The sequence below is a fragment of the Hydractinia symbiolongicarpus genome, chromosome 9 (genome assembly GCF_029227915.1).
Source record: "Hydractinia symbiolongicarpus strain clone_291-10 chromosome 9, HSymV2.1, whole genome shotgun sequence".
In the NCBI taxonomy this organism is placed as follows: Eukaryota; Metazoa; Cnidaria; class Hydrozoa; order Anthoathecata; family Hydractiniidae; genus Hydractinia; species Hydractinia symbiolongicarpus.
This window is the reverse complement of record NC_079883.1, coordinates 12,512,228-12,537,201: the sequence shown is the minus strand read 5'-3', so window position 1 is coordinate 12,537,201 and position 24,974 is coordinate 12,512,228. Positions and strand designations below refer to the sequence as shown.

Below are 24,974 nucleotides of genomic sequence, written 5' to 3'. Positions count from 1 at the left end.
TAAGTCAAAATGAATGAGCTTAGAATAGTTGCGCGGCCAAGTGTCGGTGGTGACTTAAACGCTAAGGTAAAACCTCGCTTGGCTGTTACGAAACGTGATTGCGATATAAGTCCTCGGAAGGCGGCGGAATTTTATTTTATTTGCCATTCCGTCAGGGTTATTGGATGATCGGCAATAGATCGAGTTTGTATGCATTTGAAAGCTCTTTTTTCTTGTACTATCACCTGAAAATGTCGTAGGAAAATGTCATAGGAAACACTTTCAACAACCGCCACGTTCCTTAATTGTTATAACAAGAAATATATCACAGCGCCATTGAAATGAAAAGGCAACAAATGAAAATGAAAAGCCTACGACACCGGGAGTTCCCAGGCGGTCCCCCATCCAAGTACTATCCCGGCCCGACGATGCTTAACTTCCGTGATTAGACGAGAACGGGTGTGTTCATCGTGGTATGGCCGTAGACATTAGTAGTGGCAAATACGTGCAATTTATTTTGACGTTGTGATCAAATTTTTTTATTTAATTTCTTTGAGTTACTGACCTCTGCGATTACTGCAAACGTCAGTAACTCGACCGTACAATTTCTGGTAGTGGGGGCCTGCGTCCGCGCTCGGCCCCTCCTTAAGTCAAAATGAATGAGCTTAGAATAGTTGCGCGGCCAAATGTCGGTGGTTACTTAAACGCTAAGGTAAAACCTCGCTTGGCTGTTACGAAACGTGATTGCGATATAAGTCCTCGGAAGGCGGCGGAATTTTATTTTATTTGCCATTCCGTCAGGGTTATTGGATGATCGGCAATAGATCGAGTTTGTATGCATTTGAAAGCTCTTTTTTCTCGTACTATCACCTGAAAATGTCGTAGGAAAATGTCATAGGAAACACTTTCAACAACCGCCACGTTCCTTAATTGTTATAACAAGAAATATATCACAGCGCCATTGAAATGAAAAGGCAACAAATGAAAATGAAAAGCCTGCGACACCGGGAGTTCCCAGGCGGTTCCCCATCCAAGTACTATCCCGGCCCGACGATGCTTAACTTCCGTGATCAGACGAGAACGGGTGTGTTCATCGTGGTATGGCCGTAGACATTAGTAGGGGCAAATACGTGCAATTTATTTTGACGTTGTGATCAAATTTTTTTATTTAATTTCTTTGAGTTACTGACCTCTGCGATTACTGCAAACGTCAGTAACTCGACCGTACAATTTCTGGTAGTGGGGGCCTGCGTCCGCGCTCGCCCCCTCCTTAAGTCAAAATGAATGAGCTTAGAATAGTTGCGCGGCCAAATGTCGGTGGTGACTTAAACGCTAAGGTAAAACCTCGCTTGGCTGTTACGAAACGTGATTGCGATATAAGTCCTCGGAAGGCGGCGGAATTTTATTTTATTTGCCATTCCGTCAGGGTTATTGGATGATCGGCAATAGATCGAGTTTGTATGCATTTGAAAGCTCTTTTTTCTCGTACTATCACCTGAAAATGTCGTAGGAAAATGTCATAGGAAACACTTTCAACAACCGCCACGTTCCTTAATTGTTATAACAAGAAATATTCACAGCGCCATTGAAATGAAAAGGCAACAAATGAAAATGAAATGCCTACGACACCGGGAGTTCCCAGGCGGTCCCCCATCCAAGTACTATCCCGGCCCGACGATGCTTAACTTCCGTGATCAGACGAGAACGGGTGTGTTCATCGTGGTATGGCCGTAGACATTAGTAGGGGCAAATACGTGCAATTTATTTTGACGTTGTGATCAAATTTTTTTATTTAATTTCTTTGAGTTACTGACCTCTGCGATTACTGCAAACGTCAGTAACTCGACCGTACAATTTCCGGTAGTGGGGGCCTGCGTCCGCGCTCGCCCCCTCCTTAAGTCAAAATGAATGAGCTTAGAATAGGTGCGCGGCCAAATGTCGGTGGTGACTTAAACGCTAAGGTAAAACCTCGCTTGGCTGTTACGAAACGTGATTGCGATATAAGTCCTCGGAAGGCGGCGGAATTTTATTTTATTTGCCATTCCGTCGGGGTTATTGGATGATCGGCAATAGATCGAGTTTGTATGCATTTGAAAGCTCTTTTTTCTCGTACTATCACCTGAAAATGTCGTAGGAAAATGTCATAGGAAACACTTTCAACAACCGCCACGTTCCTTAATTGTTATAACAAGAAATATATCACAGCACCATTGAAATGAAAAGGCAACAAATGAAAATGAAAAGCCTACGACACCGGGAGTTCCCAGGCGGTCCCCCATCCAAGTACTATCCCGGCCCGACGATGCTTAACTTCCGTGATCAGACGAGAACGGGTGTGTTCATCGTGGTATGGCCGTAGACATTAGTAGGGGCAAATACGTGCAATTTATTTTGACGTTGTGATCAAATTTTTTATTTAATTTCTTTGAGTTACTGACCTCTACGATTACTGCAAACGTCAGTAACTCGACCGTACAATTTCTGGTAGTGGGGGCCTGCGTCCGCGCTCGCCCCCTCCTTAAGTCAAAATGAATGAGCTTAGAATAGTTGCGCGGCCAAATGTCGGTGGTGACTTAAACGCTAAGGTAAAACCTCGCTTGGCTGTTACGAAACGTGATTGCAATATAAGTCCTCGGAAGGCGGCGGAATTTTATTTTATTTGCCATTCCGTCAGGGTTATTGGATGATCGGCAATAGATCGAGTTTGTATGCATTTGAAAGCTCTTTTTTCTCGTACTATCACCTGAAAATGTCGTAGGAAAATGTCATAGGAAACACTTTCAACAACCGCCACGTTCCTTAATTGTTATAACAAGAAATATATCACAGCGCCATTGAAATGAAAAGGCAACAAATGAAAATGAAAAGCCTACGACACCGGGAGTTCCCAGGCGGTCCCCCATCCAAGTACTATCCCGGCCCGACGATGCTTAACTTCCGTGATCAGACGAGAACGGGTGTGTTCATCGTGGTATGGCCGTAGACATTAGTAGGGGCAAATACGTGCAATTTATTTTGACGTTGTGATCAAATTTTTTTATTTAATTTCTTTGAGTTACTGACCTCTGCGATTACTGCAAACGTCAGTAACTCGACCGTACAATTTCTGGTAGTGGGGGCCTGCGTCCTCGCTCGCCCCCTCCTTAAGTCAAAATGAATGAGCTTAGAATAGTTGCGCGGCCAAATGTCGGTGGTGACTTAAACGCTAAGGTAAAACCTCGCTTGGCTGTTACGAAACGTGATTGCGATATAAGTCCTCGGAAGGCGGCGGAATTTTATTTTATTTGCCATTCCGTCAGGGTTATTGGATGATCGGCAATAGATCGAGTTTGTATGCATTTGAAAGCTCTTTTTTCTCGTACTATCACCTGAAAATGTCGTAGGAAAATGTCATAGGAAACACTTTCAACAACCGCCACGTTCCTTAATTGTTATAACAAGAAATATATCACAGCGCCATTGAAATGAAAAGGCAACAAATGAAAATGAAAAGCCTGCGACACCGGGAGTTCCCAGGCGGTCCCCCTTCCAAGTACTATCCCGGCCCGACGATGCTTAACTTCCGTGATCAGACGAGAACGGGTGTGTTCATCGTGGTATGGCCGTAGACATTAGTAGGGGCAAATACGTGCAATTTATTTTGACGTTGTGATCAAATTTTTTTATTTAATTTCTTTGAGTTACTGACCTCTGCGATTACTGCAAACGTCAGTAACTCGACCGTACAATTTCTGGTAGTGGGGGCCTGCGTCCGCGCTCGCCCCCTCCTTAAGTCAAAATGAATGAGCTTAGAATAGTTGCGCGGCCAAATGTCGGTGGTGACTTAAACGCTAAGGTAAAACCTCGCTTGGCTGTTACGAAACGTGATTGCGATATAAGTCCTCGGAAGGCGGCGGAATTTTATTTTATTTGCCATTCCGTCAGGGTTATTGGATGATCGGCAATAGATCGAGTTTGTATGCATTTGAAAGCTCTTTTTTCTCGTACTATCACCTGAAAATGTCGTAGGAAAATGTCATAGGAAACACTTTCAACAACCGCCACGTTCCTTAATTGTTATAACAAGAAATATATCACAGCGCCATTGAAATGAAAAGGCAACAAATGAAAATGAAAAGCCTACGACACCGGGAGTTCCCAGGCGGTCCCCCATCCAAGTACTATCCCGGCCCGACGATGCTTAACTTCCGTGATCAGACGAGAACGGGTGTGTTCATCGTGGTATGGCCGTAGACATTAGTAGGGGCAAATACGTGCAATTTATTTTGACGTTGTGATCAAATTTTTTTATTTAATTTCTTTGAGTTACTGACCTCTGCGATTACTGCAAACGTCAGTAACTCGACCGTACAATTTCTGGTAGTGGGGGCCTGCGTCCGCGCTCGCCCCCTCCTTAAGTCAAAATGAATGAGCTTAGAATAGTTGCGCGGCCAAATGTCGGTGGTGACTTAAACGCTAAGGTAAAACCTCGCTTGGCTGTTACGAAACGTGATTGCGATATAAGTCCTCGGAAGGCGGCGGAATTTTATTTTATTTGCCATTCCGTCAGGGTTATTGGATGATCGGCAATAGATCGAGTTTGTATGCATTTGAAAGCTCTTTTTTCTCGTACTATCACCTGAAAATGTCGTAGGAAAATGTCATAGGAAACACTTTCAACAACCGCCACGTTCCTTAATTGTTATAACAAGAAATATATCACAGCGCCATTGAAATGAAAAGGCAACAAATGAAAATGAAAAGCCTACGACACCGGGAGTTCCCAGGCGGTCCCCCATCCAAGTACTATTCCGGCCCGACGATGCTTAACTTCCGTGATCAGACGAGAACGGGTGTGTTCATCGTGGTATGGCCGTAGACATTAGTAAGGGCAAATACGTGCAATTTATTTTGACGTTGTGATCAAATTTTTTTATTTAATTTCTTTGAGTTACTGACCTCTGCGATTACTGCAAACGTCAGTAACTCGACCGTACAATTTCTGGTAGTGGGGACCTGCGTCCGCGCTCGCCCCCTCCTTAAGTCAAAATGAATGAGCTTAGAATAGTTGCGCGGCCAAATGTCGGTGGTGACTTAAACGCTAAGGTAAAACCTCGCTTGGCTGTTACGAAACGTGATTGCGATATAAGTCCTCGGAAGGCGGCGGAATTTTATTTTATTTGCCATTCCGTCAGGGTTATTGGATGATCGGCAATAGATCGAGTTTGTATGCATTTGAAAGCTCTTTTTTCTCGTACTATCACCTGAAAATGTCGTAGGAAAATGTCATAGGAAACACTTTCAACAACCGCCACGTTCCTTAATTGTTATAACAAGAAATATATCACAGCGCCATTGAAATGAAAAGGCAACAAATGAAAATGAAAAGCCTACGACACCGGGAGTTCCCAGGCGGTCCCCCATCCAAGTACTATCCCGGCCCGACGATGCTTAACTTCCGTGATCAGACGAGAACAGGTGTGTTCATCGTGGTATGGCCGTAGACATTAGTAGGGGCAAATACGTGCAATTTATTTTGACGTTGTGATCAAATTTTTTTATTTAATTTCTTTGAGTTACTGACCTCTGCGATTACTGCAAACGTCAGTAACTCGACCGTACAATTTCTGGTAGTGGGGGCCTGCGTCCGCGCTCGCCCCCTCCTTAAGTCAAAATGAATGAGCTTAGAATAGTTGCGCGGCCAAATGTCGGTGGTGACTTAAACGCTAAGGTAAAACCTCGCTTGGCTGTTACGAAACGTGATTGCGATATAAGTCCTCGGAAGGCGGCGGAATTTTATTTTATTTGCCATTCCGTCAGGGTTATTGGATGATCGGCAATTGATCGAGTTTGTATGCATTTGAAAGCTCTTTTTTCTCGTACTATCACCTGAAAATGTCGTAGGAAAATGTCATAGGAAACACTTTCAACAACCGCCACGTTCCTTAATTGTTATGACAAGAAATAAATCACAGCGCCATTGAAATGAAAAGGCAACATATGAAAATGAAAAGCCTACGACAACGGGAGTTCCCAGGCGGTCCCCCATCCAAGTACTATCCCGGTCCGACGATGCTTAACTTCCGTGATCAGACGAGAACGGGTGTGTTCATCGTGGTATAGCCGTAGACATTAGTAGGGGCAAATACGTGCAATTTATTTTGACGTTGTGATCAAATTTTTTTATTTAATTTCTTTGAGTTACTGACCTCTGCGATTACTGCAAACGTCAGTAACTCGACCGTACAATTTCTGGTAGTGGGGACCTGCGTCCGCGCTCGCCCCCTCCTTAAGTCAAAATGAATGAGCTTAGAATAGTTGCGCGGCCAAATGTCGGTGGTGACTTAAACGCTAAGGTAAAACCTCGCTTGGCTGTTACGAAACGTGATTGCGATATAAGTCCTCGGAAGGCGGCGGAATTTTATTTTATTTGCCATTCCGTCAGGGTTATTGGATGATCGGCAATAGATCGAGTTTGTATGCATTTGAAAGCTCTTTTTTCTCGTACTATCACCTGAAAATGTCGTAGGAAAATGTCATAGGAAACACTTTCAACAACCGCCACGTTCCTTAATTGTTATAACAAGAAATATATCACAGCGCCATTGAAATGAAAAGGCAACAAATGAAAATGAAAAGCCTACGACACCGGGAGTTCCCAGGCGGTCCCCCATCCAAGTACTATTCCGGCCCGACGATGCTTAACTTCCGTGATCAGACGAGAACGGGTGTGTTCATCGTGGTATGGCCGTAGACATTAGTAAGGGCAAATACGTGCAATTTATTTTGACGTTGTGATCAAATTTTTTTATTTAATTTCTTTGAGTTACTGACCTCTGCGATTACTGCAAACGTCAGTAACTCGACCGTACAATTTCTGGTAGTGGGGACCTGCGTCCGCGCTCGCCCCCTCCTTAAGTCAAAATGAATGAGCTTAGAATAGTTGCGCGGCCAAATGTCGGTGGTGACTTAAACGCTAAGGTAAAACCTCGCTTGGCTGTTACGAAACGTGATTGCGATATAAGTCCTCGGAAGGCGGCGGAATTTTATTTTATTTGCCATTCCGTCAGGGTTATTGGATGATCGGCAATAGATCGAGTTTGTATGCATTTGAAAGCTCTTTTTTCTCGTACTATCACCTGAAAATGTCGTAGGAAAATGTCATAGGAAACACTTTCAACAACCGCCACGTTCCTTAATTGTTATAACAAGAAATATATCACAGCGCCATTGAAATGAAAAGGCAACAAATGAAAATGAAAAGCCTACGACACCGGGAGTTCCCAGGCGGTCCCCCATCCAAGTACTATCCCGGCCCGACGATGCTTAACTTCCGTGATCAGACGAGAACAGGTGTGTTCATCGTGGTATGGCCGTAGACATTAGTAGGGGCAAATACGTGCAATTTATTTTGACGTTGTGATCAAATTTTTTTATTTAATTTCTTTGAGTTACTGACCTCTGCGATTACTGCAAACGTCAGTAACTCGACCGTACAATTTCTGGTAGTGGGGGCCTGCGTCCGCGCTCGCCCCCTCCTTAAGTCAAAATGAATGAGCTTAGAATAGTTGCGCGGCCAAATGTCGGTGGTGACTTAAACGCTAAGGTAAAACCTCGCTTGGCTGTTACGAAACGTGATTGCGATATAAGTCCTCGGAAGGCGGCGGAATTTTATTTTATTTGCCATTCCGTCAGGGTTATTGGATGATCGGCAATTGATCGAGTTTGTATGCATTTGAAAGCTCTTTTTTCTCGTACTATCACCTGAAAATGTCGTAGGAAAATGTCATAGGAAACACTTTCAACAACCGCCACGTTCCTTAATTGTTATGACAAGAAATAAATCACAGCGCCATTGAAATGAAAAGGCAACATATGAAAATGAAAAGCCTACGACAACGGGAGTTCCCAGGCGGTCCCCCATCCAAGTACTATCCCGGTCCGACGATGCTTAACTTCCGTGATCAGACGAGAACGGGTGTGTTCATCGTGGTATAGCCGTAGACATTAGTAGGGGCAAATACGTGCAATTTATTTTGACGTTGTGATCAAATTTTTTTATTTAATTTCTTTGAGTTACTGACCTCTGCGATTACTGCAAACGTCAGTAACTCGACCGTACAATTTCTGGTAGTGGGGACCTGCGTCCGCGCTCGCCCCCTCCTTAAGTCAAAATGAATGAGCTTAGAATAGTTGCGCGGCCAAATGTCGGTGGTGACTTAAACGCTAAGGTAAAACCTCGCTTGGCTGTTACGAAACGTGATTGCGATATAAGTCCTCGGAAGGCGGCGGAATTTTATTTTATTTGCCATTCCGTCAGGGTTATTGGATGATCGGCAATAGATCGAGTTTGTATGCATTTGAAAGCTCTTTTTTCTCGTACTATCACCTGAAAATGTCGTAGGAAAATGTCATAGGAAACACTTTCAACAACCGCCACGTTCCTTAATTGTTATAACAAGAAATATATCACAGCGCCATTGAAATGAAAAGGCAACAAATGAAAATGAAAAGCCTACGACACCGGGAGTTCCCAGGCGGTCCCCCATCCAAGTACTATCCCGGCCCGACGATGCTTAACTTCCGTGATCAGACGAGAACAGGTGTGTTCATCGTGGTATGGCCGTAGACATTAGTAGGGGCAAATACGTGCAATTTATTTTGACGTTGTGATCAAATTTTTTTATTTAATTTCTTTGAGTTACTGACCTCTGCGATTACTGCAAACGTCAGTAACTCGACCGTACAATTTCTGGTAGTGGGGGCCTGCGTCCGCGCTCGCCCCCTCCTTAAGTCAAAATGAATGAGCTTAGAATAGTTGCGCGGCCAAATGTCGGTGGTGACTTAAACGCTAAGGTAAAACCTCGCTTGGCTGTTACGAAACGTGATTGCGATATAAGTCCTCGGAAGGCGGCGGAATTTTATTTTATTTGCCATTCCGTCAGGGTTATTGGATGATCGGCAATTGATCGAGTTTGTATGCATTTGAAAGCTCTTTTTTCTCGTACTATCACCTGAAAATGTCGTAGGAAAATGTCATAGGAAACACTTTCAACAACCGCCACGTTCCTTAATTGTTATGACAAGAAATAAATCACAGCGCCATTGAAATGAAAAGGCAACATATGAAAATGAAAAGCCTACGACACCGGGAGTTCCCAGGCGGTCCCCCATCCAAGTACTATCCCGGTCCGACGATGCTTAACTTCCGTGATCAGACGAGAACGGGTGTGTTCATCGTGGTATAGCCGTAGACATTAGTAGGGGCAAATACGTGCAATTTATTTTGACGTTGTGATCAAATTTTTTTATTTAATTTCTTTGAGTTACTGACCTCTGCGATTACTGCAAACGTCAGTAACTCGACCGTACAATTTCTGGTAGTGGGGGCCTGCGTCCGCGCTCGCCCCCTCCTTAAGTCAAAATGAACGAGCTTAGAAGAGTTGCGCGGCCAAATGTCGGTGGTGACTTAAACGCTAAGGTAAAACCTTGCTTGGCTGTTACGAAACGTGATTGCGATATAAGTCCTCGGAAGGCGGCGGAATTTTATTTTATTTGCCATTCCGTCAGGGTTATTGGATGATCGGCAATACATCGAGTTTGTATGCATTTGAAAGCTCTTTTTTCTCGTACTATCACCTGAAAATGTCGTAGGAAAATGTCATAGGAAACACTTTCAACAACCGCCACGTTCCTTAATTGTTATAACAAGAAATATATCACAGCGCCATTGAAATGAAAAGGCAACAAATGAAAATGAAAAGCCTACGACACCGGGAGTTCCCAGGCGGTCCCTCATCCAAGTACTATCCCGGCCCGACGATGCTTAACTTCCGTGATCAGACGAGAACGGGTGTGTTCATCGTGGTATGGCCGTAGACATTAGTAGGGGCAAATACGTGCAATTTATTTTGACGTTGTGATCAAATTTTTTTATTTAATTTCTTTGAGTTACTGACCTCTGCGATTACTGCAAACGTCAGTAACTCGACCGTACAATTTCTGGTAGTGGGGGCCTGCGTCCGCGCTCGCCCCCTCCTTAAGTCAAAATGAATGAGCTTAGAATAGTTGCGCCGCCAAATGTCGGTGGTGACTTAAACGCTAAGGTAAAACCTCGCTTGGCTGTTACGAAACGTGATTGCGATATAAGTCCTCGGAAGGCGGCGGAATTTTATTTTATTTGCCATTCCGTCAGGGTTATTGGATGATCGGCAATAGATCGAGTTTGTATGCATTTGAAAGCTCTTTTTTCTCGTACTATCACCTGAAAATGTCGTAGGAAAATGTCATAGGAAACACTTGCAACAACCGCCACGTTCCTTAATTGTTATAACAAGAAATATATCACAGCGCCATTGAAATGAAAAGGCAACAAATGAAAATGAAAAGCCTACGACACCGGGAGTTCCCAGGCGGTCCCCCATCCAAGTACTATCCCGGCCCGACGATGCTTAACTTCCGTGATCAGACGAGAACGGGTGTGTTCATCGTGGTATGGCCGTAGACATTAGTAGGGGCAAATACGTGCAATTTATTTTGACGTTGTGATCAAATTTTTTTATTTAATTTCTTTGAGTTACTGACCTCTGCGATTACTGCAAACGTCAGTAACTCGACCGTACAATTTCTGGTAGTGGGGGCCTGCGTCCGCGCTCGCCCCCTCCTTAAGTCAAAATGAATGAGCTTAGAATAGTTGCGCGGCCAAATGTCGGTGGTGACTTAAACGCTAAGGTAAAACCTCGCTTGGCTGTTACGAAACGTGATTGCGATATAAGTCCTCGGAAGGCGGCGGAATTTTATTTTATTTGCCATTCCGTCAGGGTTATTGGATGATCGGCAATAGATCGAGTTTGTATGCATTTGAAAGCTCTTTTTTCTCGTACTATCACCTGAAAATGTCGTAGGAAAATATCATAGGAAACACTTTCAACAACCACCACGTTCCTTAATTGTTATAACAAGAAATATATCACAGCGCCATTGAAATGAAAAGGCAACAAATGAAAATGAAAAGCCTACGACACCGGGAGTTCCCAGGCGGTCCCCCATCCAAGTACTATCCCGGCCCGACGATGCTTAACTTCCGTGATCAGACGAGAACGGGTGTGTTCATCGTGGTATGGCCGTAGACATTAGTAGGGACAAATACGTGCAATTTATTTTGACGTTGTGATCAAATTTTTTTATTTAATTTCTTTGAGTTACTGACCTCTGCGATTACTGCAAACGTCAGTAACTCGACCGTACAATTTCTGGTAGTGGGGGCCTGCGTCCGCGCTCGCCCCCTCCTTAAGTCAAAATGAATGAGCTTAGAATAGTTGCGCGGCCAAATGTCGGTGGTGACTTAAACGCTAAGGTAAAACCTCGCTTGGCTGTTACGAAACGTGATTGCGATATAAGTCCTCGGAAGGCGGTGGAATTTTATTTTATTTGCCATTCCGTCAGGGTTATTGGATGATCGGCAATAGATCGAGTTTGTATGCATTTGAAAGCTCTTTTTTCTCGTACTATCACCTGAAAAAGTCGTAGGAAAATGTCATAGGAAACACTTTCAACAACCGCCACGTTCCTTAATTGTTATAACAAGAAATATATCACAGCGCCATTGAAATGAAAAGGCAACAAATGAAAATGAAAAGTCTGCGACACCGGGAGTTCCCATGCGGTCCCCCATCCAAGTACTATCCCGGCCCGACGATGCTTAACTTCCGTGATCAGACGAGAACGGGTGTGTTCATCGTGGTATGGCCGTAGACATTAGTAGGGGCAAATACGTGCAATTTATTTTGACGTTGTGATCAAATTTTTTTATTTAATTTCTTTGAGTTACTGACCTCTGCGATTACTGCAAACGTCAGTAACTCGACCGTACAATTTCTGGTAGTGGGGGCCTGCGTCCGCGCTCGCCCCCTCCTTAAGTCAAAATGAATGAGCTTAGAATAGTTGCGCGGCCAAATGTCGGTGGTGACTTAAACGATAAGGTAAAACCTCGCTTGGCTGTTACGAAACGTGATTGCGATATAAGTCTTTGGAAGGCGGCGGAATTTTATTTTATTTGCCATTCCGTAAGGGTTATTGGATGATCGGCAATAGATCGAGTTTGTATGCATTTGAAAGCTCTTTTTTCTTGTACTATCACCTGAAAATGTCGTAGGAAAATGTCTAAGGAAACACTTTCAACAACCGCCACGTTCCTTAATTGTTATTACAAGAAATATATCACAGCGCCATTGAAATGAAAAGGCAACAAATGAAAATGAAAAGCCTACGACACCGGGAGTTCCCAGGCAGTCTCCCATCCAAGTACTATCCGGGCCCGACGATGCTTAACTTCCGTGATCAGACGAGAACGGGTGTGTTCATCGTGGTATGGCCGTAGACATTAGTAGGGGCAAATACGTGCAATTTATTTTGACGTTGTGATCAAATTTTTTTATTTAATTTTTTTGAGTTACTGACCTCTGCGATTACTGTAAACGTCAGTAACTCGACCGTACAATTTCTGGTAGTGGGGGCCTGCGTCCGCGCTCGCCCCCTCCTTAAGTCAAAATGAATGAGCTTAGAATAGTTGCGCGGCCAAATGTCGGTGGTGACTTAAACGCTAAGGTAAAACCTCGCTTGGCTGTTACGAAACGTGATTGCGATATAAGTCCTCGGAAAGCGGCGGAATTTTATTTTATTTGCCATTCCGTCAGGGTTATTGGATGATCGGCAATAGATCGAGTTTGTATGCATTTGAAAGCTCTTTTTTCTCGTACTATCACCTGAAAATGTCGTAGGAAAATGTCATAGGAAACACTTTCACAAACCGCCACGTTCCTTAATTGTTATAACAAGAAATATATCACAGCGCCATTGAAATGAAAAGGCAACAAATGAAAATGAAAAGCCTACGACACCGGGAGTTCCCAGGCGGTCCCCCATCCAAGTACTATCCCGGCCCGACGATGCTTAACTTCCGTGATCAGACGAGAACGGGTGTGTTCATCGTGGTATGGCCGTAGACATTAGTAGGGGAAAATACGTGCAATTTATTTTGACGTTGTGATCAAATTTTTTTATTTAATTTCTTTGAGTTACTGACCTCTGCGGTTACTGCAAACGTCAGTAACTCGACCGTACAATTTCTGGTAGTGAGGGCCTGCGTCCGCGCTCGCCCCCTCCTTAAGTCAAAATGAATGAGCTTAGAATAGTTGCGCGGCCAAATGTCGGTGGTGACTTAAACGCTAAAGGAAAACCTCGCTTGGCTGTTACGAAACGTGATTGCGATATAAGTCCTCAGAAGGCGGCGGAATTTTACTTTATTTGCCATTCCGTCAGGGTTATTGGATGATCGGCAATACATCGAGTTTGTATGCATTTGAAAGCTCTTTTTTCTCGTACTATCACCTGAAAATGTCGTAGGAAAATGTCATAGGAAACACTTTCAACAACCGCCACGTTCCTTAATTGTTATAACAAGAACTATATCACAGCGCCATTGAAATGAAAAGGCAACAAATGAAAATGAAAAGCCTACGACACCGGGAGTTCCCAGGCGGTCCCCCATCCAAGTACTATCCCGGCCCGACGATGCTTAACTTCCGTGATCAGACGAGAACGGGTGTGTTCATCGTGGTATGGCCGTAGACATTAGTAGGGGCAAATACGTGCAATTTATTTTGACGTTGTGATCAAATTTTTTTATTTAATTTCTTTGAGTTACTGACCTCTGCGATTACTGCAAACGTCAGTAACTCGACCGTACAATTTCTGGTAGTGGGGGCCTGCGTCCGCGCTCGCCCCCTCCTTAAGTCAAAATGAATGAGCTTAGAATAGTTGCGCGGCCAAATGTCGGTGGTGACTTAAACGCTAAGGTAAAACCTCGCTTGGCTGTTACGAAACGTGATTGCGATATAAGTCCTCGGAAGGCGGCGGAATTTTATTTTATTTGCCATTCCGTCAGGGTTATTGGATGATCGGCAATAGATCGAGTTTGTATGCATTTGAAAGCTCTTTTTTCTCGTACTATCACCTGAAAATGTCGTAGGAAAATGTCATAGGAAACACTTTCAACAACCACCACGTTTCTTAATTGTTATAACAAGAAATATATCACAGCGCCATTGAAATGAAAAGGCAACAAATGAAAATGAAAAGCCTACGACACCGGGAGTTCCCAGGCGGTCCCCCATCCAAGTACTATCCCGGCCCGACGATGCTTAACTTCCGTGATCAGACGAGAACGGGTGTGTTCATCGTGGTATGGCCGTAGACATTAGTAGGGACAAATACGTGCAATTTTTTTTGACGTTGTGATCAAATTTTTTTATTTAATTTCTTTGAGTTACTGACCTCTGCGATTACTGCAAACGTCAGTAACTCGACCGTACAATTTCTGGTAGTGGGGGCCTGCGTCCGCGCTCGTCCCCTCCTTAAGTCAAAATGAATGAGCTTAGAATAGTTGCGCGGCCAAATGTCGGTGGTGACTTAAACGCTAAGGTAAAACCTCGCTTGGCTGTTACGAAACGTGATTGCGATATAAGTCCTCGGAAGGCGGCGGAATTTTATTTTATTTGCCATTCCGTCAGGGTTATTGGATGATCGGCAATAGATCGAGTTTGTATGCATTTGAAAGCTCTGATTACTCGTACTATCACCTGAAAATGTCGTAGGAAAATGTCATAGGAAACACTTTCAACAACCGCCACGTTCCTTAATTGTTATAACAAGAAATATATCACAGCGCCATTGAAATGAAAAGGCAACAAATGAAAATGAAAAGCCTGCGACACCGGGAGTTCCCAGGCGGTCCCCCATCCAAGTACTATCCCGGCCCGACGATGCTTAACTTCCGTGATCAGACGAGAACGGGTGTGTTCATCGTGGTATGGCCGTAGACATTAGTAGGGGCAAATACGTGCAATTTATTTTGACGTTGTGATCAAATTTTTTTATTTAATTTCTTTGAGTTACTGACCTCTGCGATTACTGCAAACGTCAGTAACTCGACCGTACAATTTCTGGTAGTGGGGGCCTGCGTCCGCGCTCGCCCCCTCCTTAAGTCAAAATGAATGAGCTTAGAATAGTTGCGCGGCCAAATGTCGGTGGTGACTTAAACGCTAAGGTAAAACCTCGCTTGGCTGTTACGAAACGTGATTGCGATATAAGTCCTCGGAAAGCGGCAGAATTTTATTTTATTTGCCATTCCGTCAGGGTTATTGGATGATCGGCAATAGATCGAGTTTGTATGCATTTGAAAGCTCTTTTTTCTCGTACTATCACCTGAAAATGTCGTAGGAAAATGTCATAGGAAACACTTTCACAAACCGCCACGTTCCTTAATTGTTATAACAAGAAATATATCACAGCGCCATTGAAATGAAAAGGCAACAAATGAAAATGAAAAGCCTACGACACCGGGAGTTCCCAGGCGGTCCCCCATCCAAGTACTATCCCGGCCCGACGATGCTTAACTTCCGTGATCAGACGAGAACGGGTGTGTTCATCGTGGTATGGCCGTAGACATTAGTAGGGGCAAATACGTGCAATTTATTTTGACGTTGTGATCAAATTTTTTTATTTAATTTCTTTGAGTTACTGACCTCTGCGGTTACTGCAAACGTCAGTAACTCGACCGTACAATTTCTGGTAGTGGGGGCCTGCGTCCGCGCTCGCCCCCTCCTTAAGTCAAAATGAATGAGCTTAGAATAGTTGCGCGGCCAAATGTCGGTGGTGACTTAAACGCTAAGGGAAAACCTCGCTTGGCTGTTACGAAACGTGATTGCGATATAAGTCCTCAGAAGGCGGCGGAATTTTACTTTATTTGCCATTCCGTCAGGGTTATTGGATGATCGGCAATACATCGAGTTTGTATGCATTTGAAAGCTCTTTTTTCTCGTACTATCACCTGAAAATGTCGTAGGAAAATGTCATAGGAAACACTTTCAACAACCGCCACGTTCCTTAATTGTTATAACAAGAAATATATCACAGCGCCATTGAAATGAAAAGGCGACAAATGAAAATGAAAAGCCTACGACACCGGGAGTTCCCAGGCGGTCCCCCATCCAAGTACTATCCCGGCCCGACGATGCTTAACTTCCGTGATCAGACGAGAACGGGTGTGTTCATCGTGGTATGGCCGTAGACATTAGTAGGGGCAAATACGTGCAATTTATTTTGACGTTGTGATCAAATTTTTTTATTTAATTTCTTTGAGTTACTGACCTCTGCGATTACTGCAAACGTCAGTAACTCGACCGTACAATTTCTGGTAGTGGGGGCCTGCGTCCGCGCTCGCCCCCTCCTTAAGTCAAAATGAATGAGCTTAGAATAGTTGCGCGGCCAAATGTCGGTGGTGACTTAAACGCTAAGGTAAAACCTCGCTTGGCTGTTACGAAACGTGATTGCGATATAAGTCCTCGGAAGGCGGCGGAATTTTATTTTATTTGCCATTCCGTCAGGGTTATTGGATGATCGGCAATAGATCGAGTTTGTATGCATTTGAAAGCTCTTTTTTCTCGTACTATCACCTGAAAATGTCGTAGGAAAATGTCATAGGAAACACTTTCAACAACCACCACGTTCCTTAATTGTTATAACAAGAAATATATCACAGCGCCATTGAAATGAAAAGGCAACAAATGAAAATGAAAAGCCTACGACACCGGGAGTTCCCAGGCGGTCCCCCATCCAAATACTATCCCGGCCCGACGATGCTTAACTTCCGTGATCAGACGAGAACGGGTGTGTTCATCGTGGTATGGCCGTAGACATTAGTAGGGACAAATACGTGCAATTTATTTTGACGTTGTGATCAAATTTTTTTATTTAATTTCTTTGAGTTACTGACCTCTGCGATTACTGCAAACGTCAGTAACTCGACCGTACAATTTCTGGTAGTGGGGGCCTGCGTCCGCGCTCGTCCCTCCTTAAGTCAAAATGAATGAGCTTAGAATAGTTGCGCGGCCAAATGTCGGTGGTGACTTAAACGCTAAGGTAAAACCTCGCTTGGCTGTTACGAAACGTGATTGCGATATAAGTCCTCGGAAGGCGGCGGAATTTTATTTTATTTGCCATTCCGTCAGGGTTATTGGATGATCGGCAATAGATCGAGTTTGTATGCATTTGAAAGCTCTTTTTTCTCGTACTATCACCTGAAAATGTCGTAGGAAAATGTCATAGGAAACACTTTCAACAACCGCCACGTTCCTTAATTGTTATAACAAGAAATATATCACAGCGCCATTGAAATGAAAAGGCAACAAATGAAAATGAAAAGCCTGCGACACCGGGAGTTCCCAGGCGGTCCCCCATCCAAGTACTATCCCGGCCCGACGATGCTTAACTTCCGTGATCAGACGAGAACGGGTGTGTTCATCGTGGTATGGCCGTAGACATTAGTAGGGGCAAATACGTGCAATTTATTTTGACGTTGTGATCAAATTTTTTTATTTAATTTCTTTGAGTTACTGACCTCTGCGATTACTGCAAACGTCAGTAACTCGACCGTACAATTTCTGGTAGTGGGGGCCTGCGTCCGCGCTCGCCCCCTCCTTAAGTCAAAATGAATGAGCTTAGAATAGTTGCGCGGCCAAATGTCGGTGGTGACTTAAACGCTAAGGTAAAACCTCGCTTGGCTGTTACGAAACGTGATTGCGATATAAGTCCTCGGAAGGCGGCGGAATTTTATTTTATTTGCCATTCCGTCAGGGTTATTGGATGATCGGCAATAGATCGAGTTTGTATGCATTTGAAAGCTCTTTTTTCTCGTACTATCACCTGAAAATGTCGTAGGAAAATGTCATAGGAAACACTTTCAACAACCGCCACGTTCCTTAATTGTTATAACAAGAAATATATCACAGCGCCATTGAAATGAAAAGGCAACAAATGAAAATGAAAAGCCTACGACACCGGGAGTTCCCAGGCGGTCCCCCATCCAAGTACTATCCCGGCCCGACGATGCTTAACTTCCGTGATCAGACGAGAACGGGTGTGTTCATCGTGGTATGGCCGTAGACATTAGTAGGGGCAAATACGTGCAATTTATTTTGACGTTGTGATCAAATTTTTTTATTTAATTTCTTTGAGTTACTGACCTCTGCGATTACTGCAAACGTCAGTAACTCGACCGTACAATTTCTGGTAGTGGGGGCCTGCGTCCGCGCTCGCCCCCTCCTTAAGTCAAAATGAATGAGCTTAGAATAGTTGCGCGGCCAAATGTCGGTGGTGACTTAAACGCTAAGGTAAAACCTCGCTTGGCTGTTACGAAACGTGATTGCGATATAAGTCCTCGGAAGGCGGCGGAATTTTATTTTATTTGCCATTCCGTCAGGGTTATTGGATGATCGGCAATAGATCGAGTTTGTATGCATTTGAAAGCTCTTTTTTCTCGTACTATCACCTGAAAATGTCGTAGGAAAATGTCATAGGAAACACTTTCAACAACCACCACGTTCCTTAATTGTTATAACAAGAAATATATCACAGCGCCATTGAAATGAAAAGGCAACAAATGAAAATGAAAAGCCTACGACACCGGGAGTTCCCAGGCGGTCCCCCATCCAAGTACTATCCCGGCCCGACGATGCTTAACTTCCGTGCTCAGACGAGAACGGGTGTGTTCATCGTGGTATGGCCGTAGACATTAGTAGGGGCAAATACGTGCAATTTATTTTGACGTTGTGATCAAATTTTTTTATTTAATTTCTTTGAGTTACTGACCTCTGCGATTACTGCAAACGTCAGTAACTCGACCGTACAATTTCTGGTAGTGGGGGCCTGCGTCCGCGCTCGCCCCCTCCTTAAGTCAAAATGAATGAGCTTAGAATAGTTGCGCGGCCAAATGTCGGTGGTGACTTAAACGCTAAGGTAAAACCTCGCTTGGCTGTTACGAAACGTGATTGCGATATAAGTCCTCGGAAGGCGGCGGAATTTTATTTTATTTGCCATTCCGTCAGGGTTATTGGATGATCGGCAATAGATCGAGTTTGTATGCATTTGAAAGCTCTTTTTTCTCGTACTATCACCTGAAAATGTCGTAGGAAAATGTCATAGGAAACACTTTCAACAACCGCCACGTTCCTTAATTGTTATAACAAGAAATATATCACAGCGCCATTGAAATGAAAAGGCAACAAATGAAAATGAAAAGCCTACGACACCGGGAGTTCCCAGGCGGTCCCCCATCCAAGTACTATCCCGGCCCGGCGATGCTTAACTTCCGTGATCAGACGAGAACGGGTGTGTTCATCGTGGTATGGCCGTAGACATTAGTAGGGGCAAATACGTGCAATTTATTTTGACGTTGTGATCAAATTTTTTTATTTAATTTCTTTGAGTTACTGACCTCTGCGATTACTGCAAACGTCAGTAACTCGACCGTACAATTTCTGGTAGTGGGGGCCTGCGTCCGCGCTCGCCCCCTCCTTAAGTCAAAATGAATGAGCTTAGAATAGTTGCGCGGCCAAATGTCGGTGGTGACTTAAACGCTAAGGTAAAACCTCGCTTGGCTGTTACGAAACGTGATTGCGATATAAGTCCTCGGAAGGCGGCGGAATTTTATTTTATTTGCCATTCCGTCAGGGTTATTGGATGATCGGCAATACATCGAGTTTGTATGCATTTGAAAGCTCTTTTTTCTCGTACTATCACCTGAAAATGTCGTAGGAAAATGTCATAGGAAACACTTTCAACAACCGCCACGTTCCTTAATTGTTATAACAAGAAATATATCACAGCGCCATTGAAATGAAAAGGCAACAAATGAAAATGAAAAGCCTACGACACCGGGAGTTCCCAGGCGGTCCCCCATCCAAGTACTATCCCGGCCCGACGATGCTTAACTTCCGTGATCAGACGAGAACGGGTGTGTTCATCGTGGTATGGCCGTAGACATTAGTAGGGGCAAATACGTGCAATTTATTTTGACGTTGTGATCAAATTTTTTTATTTAATTTCTTTGAGTTACTGACCTCTGCGATTACTGCAAACGTCAGTAACTCGACCGTACAATTTCTGGTAGTGGGGGCCTGCGTCCGCGCTCGCCCCCTCCTTAAGTCAAAATGAATGAGCTTAGAATAGTTGCGCGGCCAAATGTCGGTGGTGACTTAAACGCTAAGGGAAAACCTCGCTTGGCTGTTACGAAACGTGATTGCGATATAAGTCCTCAGAAGGCGGCGGAATTTTACTTTATTTGCCATTCCGTCAGGGTTATTGGATGATCGGCAATACATCGAGTTTGTATGCATTTGAAAGCTCTTTTTTCTCGTACTATCACCTGAAAATGTCGTAGGAAAATGTCATAGAAAACACTTTCAACAACCGCCACGTTCCTTAATTGTTATAACAAGAAATATATCACAGCGCCATTGAAATGAAAAGGCAACAAATGAAAATGAAAAGCCTACGACACCGGGAGTTCCCAGGCGGTCCCCCATCCAAGTACTATCCCGGCCCGACGATGCTTAACTTCCGTGATCAGACGAGAACGGGTGTGTTCATCGTGGTATGGCCGTAGACATTAGCACGGGCAAATACGTGCAATTTATTTTGACGTTGTGATCAAATTTTTTTATTTAATTTCTTTGAGTTACTGACCTCTGCGATTACTGCAAACGTCAGTAACTCGACCGTACAATTTCTGGTAGTGGGGGCCTGCGTCCGCGCTCGCCCCCTCCTTAAGTCAAAATGAATGAGCTTAGAATAGTTGCGCGGCCAAATGTCGGTGGTGACTTAAACGCTAAGGTAAAACCTCGCTTGGCTGTTGCGACACGTGATTGCGATATAAGTCCTCGGAAGGCGGCGGAATTTTATTTTATTTGCCATTCCGTCAGGGTTATTGGATGATCGGCAATAGATCGAGTTTGTATGCATTTGAAAGCTCTTTTTTCTCGTACTATCACCTGAAAATGTCGTAGGAAAATGTCATAGGAAACACTTTCAACAACCGCCACGTTCCTTAATTGTTATAACAAGAAATATATCACAGCGCCATTGAAATGAAAAGGCAACAAATGAAAATGAAAAGCCTACGACACCGGGAGTTCCCAGGCGGTCTCCCATCCAAGTACTATCCCGGCCCGACGATGCTTAACTTCCGTGATCAGACGAGAACGGGTGTGTTCATCGTGGCATGGCCGTAGACATTAGTAGGGGCAAATACGTGCAATTTATTTTGACGTTGTGATCAAATTTTTTTATTTAATTTCTTTGAGTTACTGACCTCTGCGATTACTGCAAACGTCAGTAACTCGACCGTACAATTTCTGGTAGTGGGGGCCTGCGTCCGCGCTCGCCCCCTCCTTAAGTCAAAATGAATGAGCTTAGAATAGTTGCGCAGCCAAATGTCGGTGGTGACTTAAACGCTAAGGTAAAACCTCGCTTGGCTGTTACGAAACGTGATTGCGATATAAGTCCTCGGAAGGCGGCGGAATTTTATTTTATTTGCCATTCCGTCAGGGTTATTGGATGATCGGCAATAGATCGAGTTTGTATGCATTTGAAAGCTCTTTTTTCTCGTACTATCACCTGAAAATGTCGTAGGAAAATGTCATAGGAAACACTTTCAACAACCGCCACGTTCCTTAATTGTTATAACAAGAAATATATCACAGCGCCATTGAAATGAAAAGGCAACAAATGAAAATGAAAAGCCTACGACACCGGGAGTTCCCAGGCGGTCCCCCATCCAAGTACTATCCCGGCCCGACGATGCTTAACTTCCGTGATCAGACGAGAACGGGTGTGTTCATCGTGGTATGGCCGTAGACATTAGTAGGGGCAAATACGTGCAATTTATTTTGACGTTGTGATCAAATTTTTTTATTTAATTTCTTTGAGTTACTGACCTCTGCGATTACTGCAAACGTCAGTAACTCGACCGTACAATTTCTGGTAGTGGGGGCCTGCGTCCGCGCTCGCCCCCTCCTTAAGTCAAAATGAATGAGCTTAGAATAGTTGCGCGGCCAAATGTCGGTGGTGACTTAAACGCTAAGGTAAAACCTCGCTTGGCTGTTACGAAACGTGATTGCGATATAAGTCCTCGGAAGGCGGCGGAATTTTATTTTATTTGCCATTCCGTCAGGGTTATTGGATGATCGGCAATACATCGAGTTTGTATGCATTTGAAAGCTCTTTTTTCTCGTACTATCACCTGAAAATGTCGTAGGAAAATGTCATAGGAAACACTTTCAACAACCGCCACGTTCCTTAATTGTTATAACAAGAAATATATCACAGCGCCATTGAAATGAAAAGGCAACAAATGAAAATGAAAAGCCTACGACACCGGGAGTTCCCAGGCGGTCCCCCATCCAAGTACTATCCCGGCCCGACGATGCTTAACTTCCGTGATCAGACGAGAACGGGTGTGTTCATCGTGGTATGGCCGTAGACATTAGTAGGGGCAAATACGTGCAATTTATTTTGACGTTGTGATCAAATTTTTTTATTTAATTTCTTTGAGTTACTGACCTCTGCGATTACTGCAAACGTCAGTAACTCGACCGTACAATTTCTGGTAGTGGGGGCCTGCGTCCGCGCTCGCCCCCTCCTTAAGTCAAAATGAATGAGCTTAGAATAGTTGCGCGGCCAAATGTCGGTGGTGACTTAAACGCTAAGGGAAAACCTCGCTTGGCTGTTACGAAACGTGATTGCGATATAAGTCCTCTGAAGGCGGCGGAATTTTACTTTATTTGCCATTCCGTCAGGGTTATTGGATGATCGGCAATACATCGAGTTTGTATGCATTTGAAAGCTCTTTTTTCTCGTACTATCACCTGAAAATGTCGTAGGAAAATGTCATAGAAAACACTTTCAACAACCGCCACGTTCCTTAATTGTTATAACAAGAAATATATCACAGCGCCATTGAAATGAAAAGGCAACAAATGAAAATGAAAAGCCTACGACACCGGGAGTTCCCAGGCGGTCCCCCATCCAAGTACTATCCCGGCCCGACGATGCTTAACTTCCGTGATCAGACGAGAACGGGTGTGTTCATCGTGGTATGGCCGTAGACATTAGCACGGGCAAATACGTGCAATTTATTTTGACGTTGTGATCAAATTTTTTTATTTAATTTCTTTGAGTTACTGACCTCTGCGATTACTGCAAACGTCAGTAACTCGACCGTACAATTTCTGGTAGTGGGGGCCTGCGTCCGCGCTCGCCCCCTCCTTAAGTCAAAATGAATGAGCTTAGAATAGTTGCGCGGCCAAATGTCGGTGGTGACTTAAACGCTAAGGTAAAACCTCGCTTGGCTGTTACGACACGTGATTGCGATATAAGTCCTCGGAAGGCGGCGGAATTTTATTTTATTTGCCATTCCGTCAGGGTTATTGGATGATCGGCAATAGATCGAGTTTGTATGCATTTGAAAGCTCTTTTTTCTCGTACTATCACCTGAAAATGTCGTAGGAAAATGTCATAGGAAACACTTTCAACAACCGCCACGTTCCTTAATTGTTATAACAAGAAATATATCACAGCGCCATTGAAATGAAAAGGCAACAAATGAAAATGAAAAGCCTACGACACCGGGAGTTCCCAGGCGGTCTCCCATCCAAGTACTATCCCGGCCCGACGATGCTTAACTTCCGTGATCAGACGAGAACGGGTGTGTTCATCGTGGCATGGCCGTAGACATTAGTAGGGGCAAATACGTGCAATTTATTTTGACGTTGTGATCAAATTATTTTATTTAATTTCTTTGAGTTACTGACCTCTGCGATTACTGCAAACGTCAGTAACTCGACCGTACAATTTCTGGTAGTGGGGGCCTGCGTCCGCGCTCGCCCCCTCCTTAAGTCAAAATGAATGAGCTTAGAATAGTTGCGCGGCCAAATGTCGGTGGTGACTTAAACGCCAAGGTAAAACCTCGCTTGGCTGTTACGAAACGTGATTGCGATATAAGTCCTCGGAAGGCGGCGGAATTTTATTTTATTTGCCATTTCGTCAGTGTTATTGGATGATCGGCAATAGATCGAGTTTGTATGCATTTGAAAGCTCTTTTTTCTCTTACTATCACCTGAAAATGTCGTGGGAAAATGTCATAGGAAACACTTTCAACAACCGCCACGTTCCTTAATTGTTATAACAAGAAATATATCACAGCGCCATTGAAATGAAAAGGCAACAAATGAAAATGAAAAGCCTACGACACCGGGAGTTCCCAGGCGGTCCCCCATCCAAGTACTATCCCGGCCCGACGATGCTTAACTTCCGTGATGAGACGAGAACGGGTGTGTTCATCGTGGTATGGCCGTAGACATTAGTAGGGGCAAATACGTGCAATTTATTTTGACGTTGTGATCAAATTGTTTTATTTAATTTCTTTGAGTTACTGACCTCTGCGATTACTGCAAACGTCAGTAACTCGACCGTACAATTTCTGGTAGTGGGTGCCTGCGTCCGCGCTCGCCCCCTCCTTAAGTCAAAATGAATGAGCTTAGAATAGTTGCGCGGCCAAATGTCGGTGGTGACTTAAACGCTAAGGTAAAACCTCGCTTGGCTGTTACGAAACGTGATTGCGATATAAGTCCTCGGAAGGCGGCGGAATTTTATTTTATTTGCCATTCCGTCAGGGTTATTGGATGATCGGCAATAGATCGAGTTTGTATGCATTTGAAAGCTCTTTTTTCTCGTACTATCACCTGAAAATGTCGTAGGAAAATGTCATAGGAAACACTTTCAACAACCGCCACGTTCCTTAATTGTTATTACAAGAAATACATCACAGCGCCATTGAAATGAAAAGGCAACAAATGAAAATGAAAAGCCTACGACACCGGGAGTTCCCAGGCGGTCCCCCATCCAAGTACTATCCCAGCTCGACGATGCTTAACTTCCGTGATCAGACGAGAACGGGTGTGTTCATCGTGGTATGGCCGTAGACATTAGTAGGGGCAAATACGTGCAATTTATTTTGACGTTGTGATCAAATTTTTTTATTTAATTTCTTTGAGTTACTGACCTCTGCGATTACTGCAAACGTCAGTAACTCGACCGTACAATTTCTGGTAGTGGGGGCC

The 24,974-nt window shown here is 44.0% G+C and overlaps 40 non-coding genes across 40 annotated transcripts; all 40 read right to left on the bottom strand.

Annotated features, from left to right (window-relative positions):
* Positions 1 to 347: 347 nt before the first annotated feature.
* Positions 348 to 466, bottom strand: LOC130659128 (5S ribosomal RNA). Its single transcript, XR_008986339.1, has one exon. It is a non-coding gene; the product is annotated as a 5S ribosomal RNA (ribosomal RNA).
* A 506-nt stretch (positions 467 to 972) lies between these two features.
* LOC130659167 (5S ribosomal RNA) lies at positions 973 to 1,091 on the bottom strand. The gene has a single exon (XR_008986379.1). It is a non-coding gene; the product is annotated as a 5S ribosomal RNA (ribosomal RNA).
* Positions 1,092 to 1,596: 505 nt separating this feature from the next.
* On the bottom strand, positions 1,597 to 1,715 carry LOC130658789 (5S ribosomal RNA). The gene has a single exon (XR_008986001.1). It is a non-coding gene; the product is annotated as a 5S ribosomal RNA (ribosomal RNA).
* A 506-nt stretch (positions 1,716 to 2,221) lies between these two features.
* LOC130658696 (5S ribosomal RNA) lies at positions 2,222 to 2,340 on the bottom strand. Its single transcript, XR_008985909.1, has one exon. It is a non-coding gene; the product is annotated as a 5S ribosomal RNA (ribosomal RNA).
* Positions 2,341 to 2,845: 505 nt separating this feature from the next.
* On the bottom strand, positions 2,846 to 2,964 carry LOC130658694 (5S ribosomal RNA). Its single transcript, XR_008985907.1, has one exon. It is a non-coding gene; the product is annotated as a 5S ribosomal RNA (ribosomal RNA).
* Positions 2,965 to 3,470: 506 nt separating this feature from the next.
* LOC130659242 (5S ribosomal RNA) lies at positions 3,471 to 3,589 on the bottom strand. Its single transcript, XR_008986454.1, has one exon. It is a non-coding gene; the product is annotated as a 5S ribosomal RNA (ribosomal RNA).
* A 506-nt stretch (positions 3,590 to 4,095) lies between these two features.
* Positions 4,096 to 4,214, bottom strand: LOC130658693 (5S ribosomal RNA). The gene has a single exon (XR_008985906.1). It is a non-coding gene; the product is annotated as a 5S ribosomal RNA (ribosomal RNA).
* Positions 4,215 to 4,720: 506 nt separating this feature from the next.
* LOC130658800 (5S ribosomal RNA) lies at positions 4,721 to 4,839 on the bottom strand. The gene has a single exon (XR_008986012.1). It is a non-coding gene; the product is annotated as a 5S ribosomal RNA (ribosomal RNA).
* Positions 4,840 to 5,345: 506 nt separating this feature from the next.
* On the bottom strand, positions 5,346 to 5,464 carry LOC130658908 (5S ribosomal RNA). Its single transcript, XR_008986120.1, has one exon. It is a non-coding gene; the product is annotated as a 5S ribosomal RNA (ribosomal RNA).
* A 506-nt stretch (positions 5,465 to 5,970) lies between these two features.
* LOC130659361 (5S ribosomal RNA) lies at positions 5,971 to 6,089 on the bottom strand. Its single transcript, XR_008986572.1, has one exon. It is a non-coding gene; the product is annotated as a 5S ribosomal RNA (ribosomal RNA).
* A 506-nt stretch (positions 6,090 to 6,595) lies between these two features.
* LOC130658799 (5S ribosomal RNA) lies at positions 6,596 to 6,714 on the bottom strand. Its single transcript, XR_008986011.1, has one exon. It is a non-coding gene; the product is annotated as a 5S ribosomal RNA (ribosomal RNA).
* Positions 6,715 to 7,220: 506 nt separating this feature from the next.
* On the bottom strand, positions 7,221 to 7,339 carry LOC130658907 (5S ribosomal RNA). Its single transcript, XR_008986119.1, has one exon. It is a non-coding gene; the product is annotated as a 5S ribosomal RNA (ribosomal RNA).
* Positions 7,340 to 7,845: 506 nt separating this feature from the next.
* On the bottom strand, positions 7,846 to 7,964 carry LOC130659360 (5S ribosomal RNA). Its single transcript, XR_008986571.1, has one exon. It is a non-coding gene; the product is annotated as a 5S ribosomal RNA (ribosomal RNA).
* Positions 7,965 to 8,470: 506 nt separating this feature from the next.
* On the bottom strand, positions 8,471 to 8,589 carry LOC130658905 (5S ribosomal RNA). Its single transcript, XR_008986118.1, has one exon. It is a non-coding gene; the product is annotated as a 5S ribosomal RNA (ribosomal RNA).
* Positions 8,590 to 9,095: 506 nt separating this feature from the next.
* On the bottom strand, positions 9,096 to 9,214 carry LOC130659031 (5S ribosomal RNA). Its single transcript, XR_008986242.1, has one exon. It is a non-coding gene; the product is annotated as a 5S ribosomal RNA (ribosomal RNA).
* A 506-nt stretch (positions 9,215 to 9,720) lies between these two features.
* Positions 9,721 to 9,839, bottom strand: LOC130659121 (5S ribosomal RNA). The gene has a single exon (XR_008986333.1). It is a non-coding gene; the product is annotated as a 5S ribosomal RNA (ribosomal RNA).
* Positions 9,840 to 10,345: 506 nt separating this feature from the next.
* Positions 10,346 to 10,464, bottom strand: LOC130658692 (5S ribosomal RNA). Its single transcript, XR_008985905.1, has one exon. It is a non-coding gene; the product is annotated as a 5S ribosomal RNA (ribosomal RNA).
* Positions 10,465 to 10,970: 506 nt separating this feature from the next.
* LOC130658691 (5S ribosomal RNA) lies at positions 10,971 to 11,089 on the bottom strand. The gene has a single exon (XR_008985904.1). It is a non-coding gene; the product is annotated as a 5S ribosomal RNA (ribosomal RNA).
* A 506-nt stretch (positions 11,090 to 11,595) lies between these two features.
* On the bottom strand, positions 11,596 to 11,714 carry LOC130658954 (5S ribosomal RNA). The gene has a single exon (XR_008986166.1). It is a non-coding gene; the product is annotated as a 5S ribosomal RNA (ribosomal RNA).
* Positions 11,715 to 12,220: 506 nt separating this feature from the next.
* LOC130658953 (5S ribosomal RNA) lies at positions 12,221 to 12,339 on the bottom strand. Its single transcript, XR_008986165.1, has one exon. It is a non-coding gene; the product is annotated as a 5S ribosomal RNA (ribosomal RNA).
* A 506-nt stretch (positions 12,340 to 12,845) lies between these two features.
* LOC130658690 (5S ribosomal RNA) lies at positions 12,846 to 12,964 on the bottom strand. Its single transcript, XR_008985902.1, has one exon. It is a non-coding gene; the product is annotated as a 5S ribosomal RNA (ribosomal RNA).
* A 506-nt stretch (positions 12,965 to 13,470) lies between these two features.
* LOC130658689 (5S ribosomal RNA) lies at positions 13,471 to 13,589 on the bottom strand. Its single transcript, XR_008985901.1, has one exon. It is a non-coding gene; the product is annotated as a 5S ribosomal RNA (ribosomal RNA).
* Positions 13,590 to 14,095: 506 nt separating this feature from the next.
* LOC130658688 (5S ribosomal RNA) lies at positions 14,096 to 14,214 on the bottom strand. The gene has a single exon (XR_008985900.1). It is a non-coding gene; the product is annotated as a 5S ribosomal RNA (ribosomal RNA).
* Positions 14,215 to 14,720: 506 nt separating this feature from the next.
* LOC130659010 (5S ribosomal RNA) lies at positions 14,721 to 14,839 on the bottom strand. The gene has a single exon (XR_008986221.1). It is a non-coding gene; the product is annotated as a 5S ribosomal RNA (ribosomal RNA).
* Positions 14,840 to 15,345: 506 nt separating this feature from the next.
* On the bottom strand, positions 15,346 to 15,464 carry LOC130658687 (5S ribosomal RNA). The gene has a single exon (XR_008985899.1). It is a non-coding gene; the product is annotated as a 5S ribosomal RNA (ribosomal RNA).
* A 506-nt stretch (positions 15,465 to 15,970) lies between these two features.
* LOC130658685 (5S ribosomal RNA) lies at positions 15,971 to 16,089 on the bottom strand. Its single transcript, XR_008985898.1, has one exon. It is a non-coding gene; the product is annotated as a 5S ribosomal RNA (ribosomal RNA).
* A 506-nt stretch (positions 16,090 to 16,595) lies between these two features.
* LOC130658947 (5S ribosomal RNA) lies at positions 16,596 to 16,714 on the bottom strand. The gene has a single exon (XR_008986160.1). It is a non-coding gene; the product is annotated as a 5S ribosomal RNA (ribosomal RNA).
* Positions 16,715 to 17,219: 505 nt separating this feature from the next.
* LOC130659009 (5S ribosomal RNA) lies at positions 17,220 to 17,338 on the bottom strand. The gene has a single exon (XR_008986220.1). It is a non-coding gene; the product is annotated as a 5S ribosomal RNA (ribosomal RNA).
* Positions 17,339 to 17,844: 506 nt separating this feature from the next.
* On the bottom strand, positions 17,845 to 17,963 carry LOC130658684 (5S ribosomal RNA). Its single transcript, XR_008985897.1, has one exon. It is a non-coding gene; the product is annotated as a 5S ribosomal RNA (ribosomal RNA).
* Positions 17,964 to 18,469: 506 nt separating this feature from the next.
* Positions 18,470 to 18,588, bottom strand: LOC130658827 (5S ribosomal RNA). Its single transcript, XR_008986040.1, has one exon. It is a non-coding gene; the product is annotated as a 5S ribosomal RNA (ribosomal RNA).
* A 506-nt stretch (positions 18,589 to 19,094) lies between these two features.
* LOC130658801 (5S ribosomal RNA) lies at positions 19,095 to 19,213 on the bottom strand. Its single transcript, XR_008986014.1, has one exon. It is a non-coding gene; the product is annotated as a 5S ribosomal RNA (ribosomal RNA).
* A 506-nt stretch (positions 19,214 to 19,719) lies between these two features.
* LOC130658682 (5S ribosomal RNA) lies at positions 19,720 to 19,838 on the bottom strand. Its single transcript, XR_008985895.1, has one exon. It is a non-coding gene; the product is annotated as a 5S ribosomal RNA (ribosomal RNA).
* A 506-nt stretch (positions 19,839 to 20,344) lies between these two features.
* LOC130658681 (5S ribosomal RNA) lies at positions 20,345 to 20,463 on the bottom strand. The gene has a single exon (XR_008985894.1). It is a non-coding gene; the product is annotated as a 5S ribosomal RNA (ribosomal RNA).
* Positions 20,464 to 20,969: 506 nt separating this feature from the next.
* LOC130658858 (5S ribosomal RNA) lies at positions 20,970 to 21,088 on the bottom strand. The gene has a single exon (XR_008986071.1). It is a non-coding gene; the product is annotated as a 5S ribosomal RNA (ribosomal RNA).
* A 506-nt stretch (positions 21,089 to 21,594) lies between these two features.
* On the bottom strand, positions 21,595 to 21,713 carry LOC130658680 (5S ribosomal RNA). The gene has a single exon (XR_008985893.1). It is a non-coding gene; the product is annotated as a 5S ribosomal RNA (ribosomal RNA).
* A 506-nt stretch (positions 21,714 to 22,219) lies between these two features.
* Positions 22,220 to 22,338, bottom strand: LOC130658679 (5S ribosomal RNA). Its single transcript, XR_008985891.1, has one exon. It is a non-coding gene; the product is annotated as a 5S ribosomal RNA (ribosomal RNA).
* A 506-nt stretch (positions 22,339 to 22,844) lies between these two features.
* LOC130658678 (5S ribosomal RNA) lies at positions 22,845 to 22,963 on the bottom strand. Its single transcript, XR_008985890.1, has one exon. It is a non-coding gene; the product is annotated as a 5S ribosomal RNA (ribosomal RNA).
* A 506-nt stretch (positions 22,964 to 23,469) lies between these two features.
* On the bottom strand, positions 23,470 to 23,588 carry LOC130658857 (5S ribosomal RNA). Its single transcript, XR_008986070.1, has one exon. It is a non-coding gene; the product is annotated as a 5S ribosomal RNA (ribosomal RNA).
* Positions 23,589 to 24,094: 506 nt separating this feature from the next.
* LOC130659301 (5S ribosomal RNA) lies at positions 24,095 to 24,213 on the bottom strand. The gene has a single exon (XR_008986513.1). It is a non-coding gene; the product is annotated as a 5S ribosomal RNA (ribosomal RNA).
* A 506-nt stretch (positions 24,214 to 24,719) lies between these two features.
* Positions 24,720 to 24,838, bottom strand: LOC130659250 (5S ribosomal RNA). The gene has a single exon (XR_008986461.1). It is a non-coding gene; the product is annotated as a 5S ribosomal RNA (ribosomal RNA).
* Positions 24,839 to 24,974: the final 136 nt, after the last annotated feature.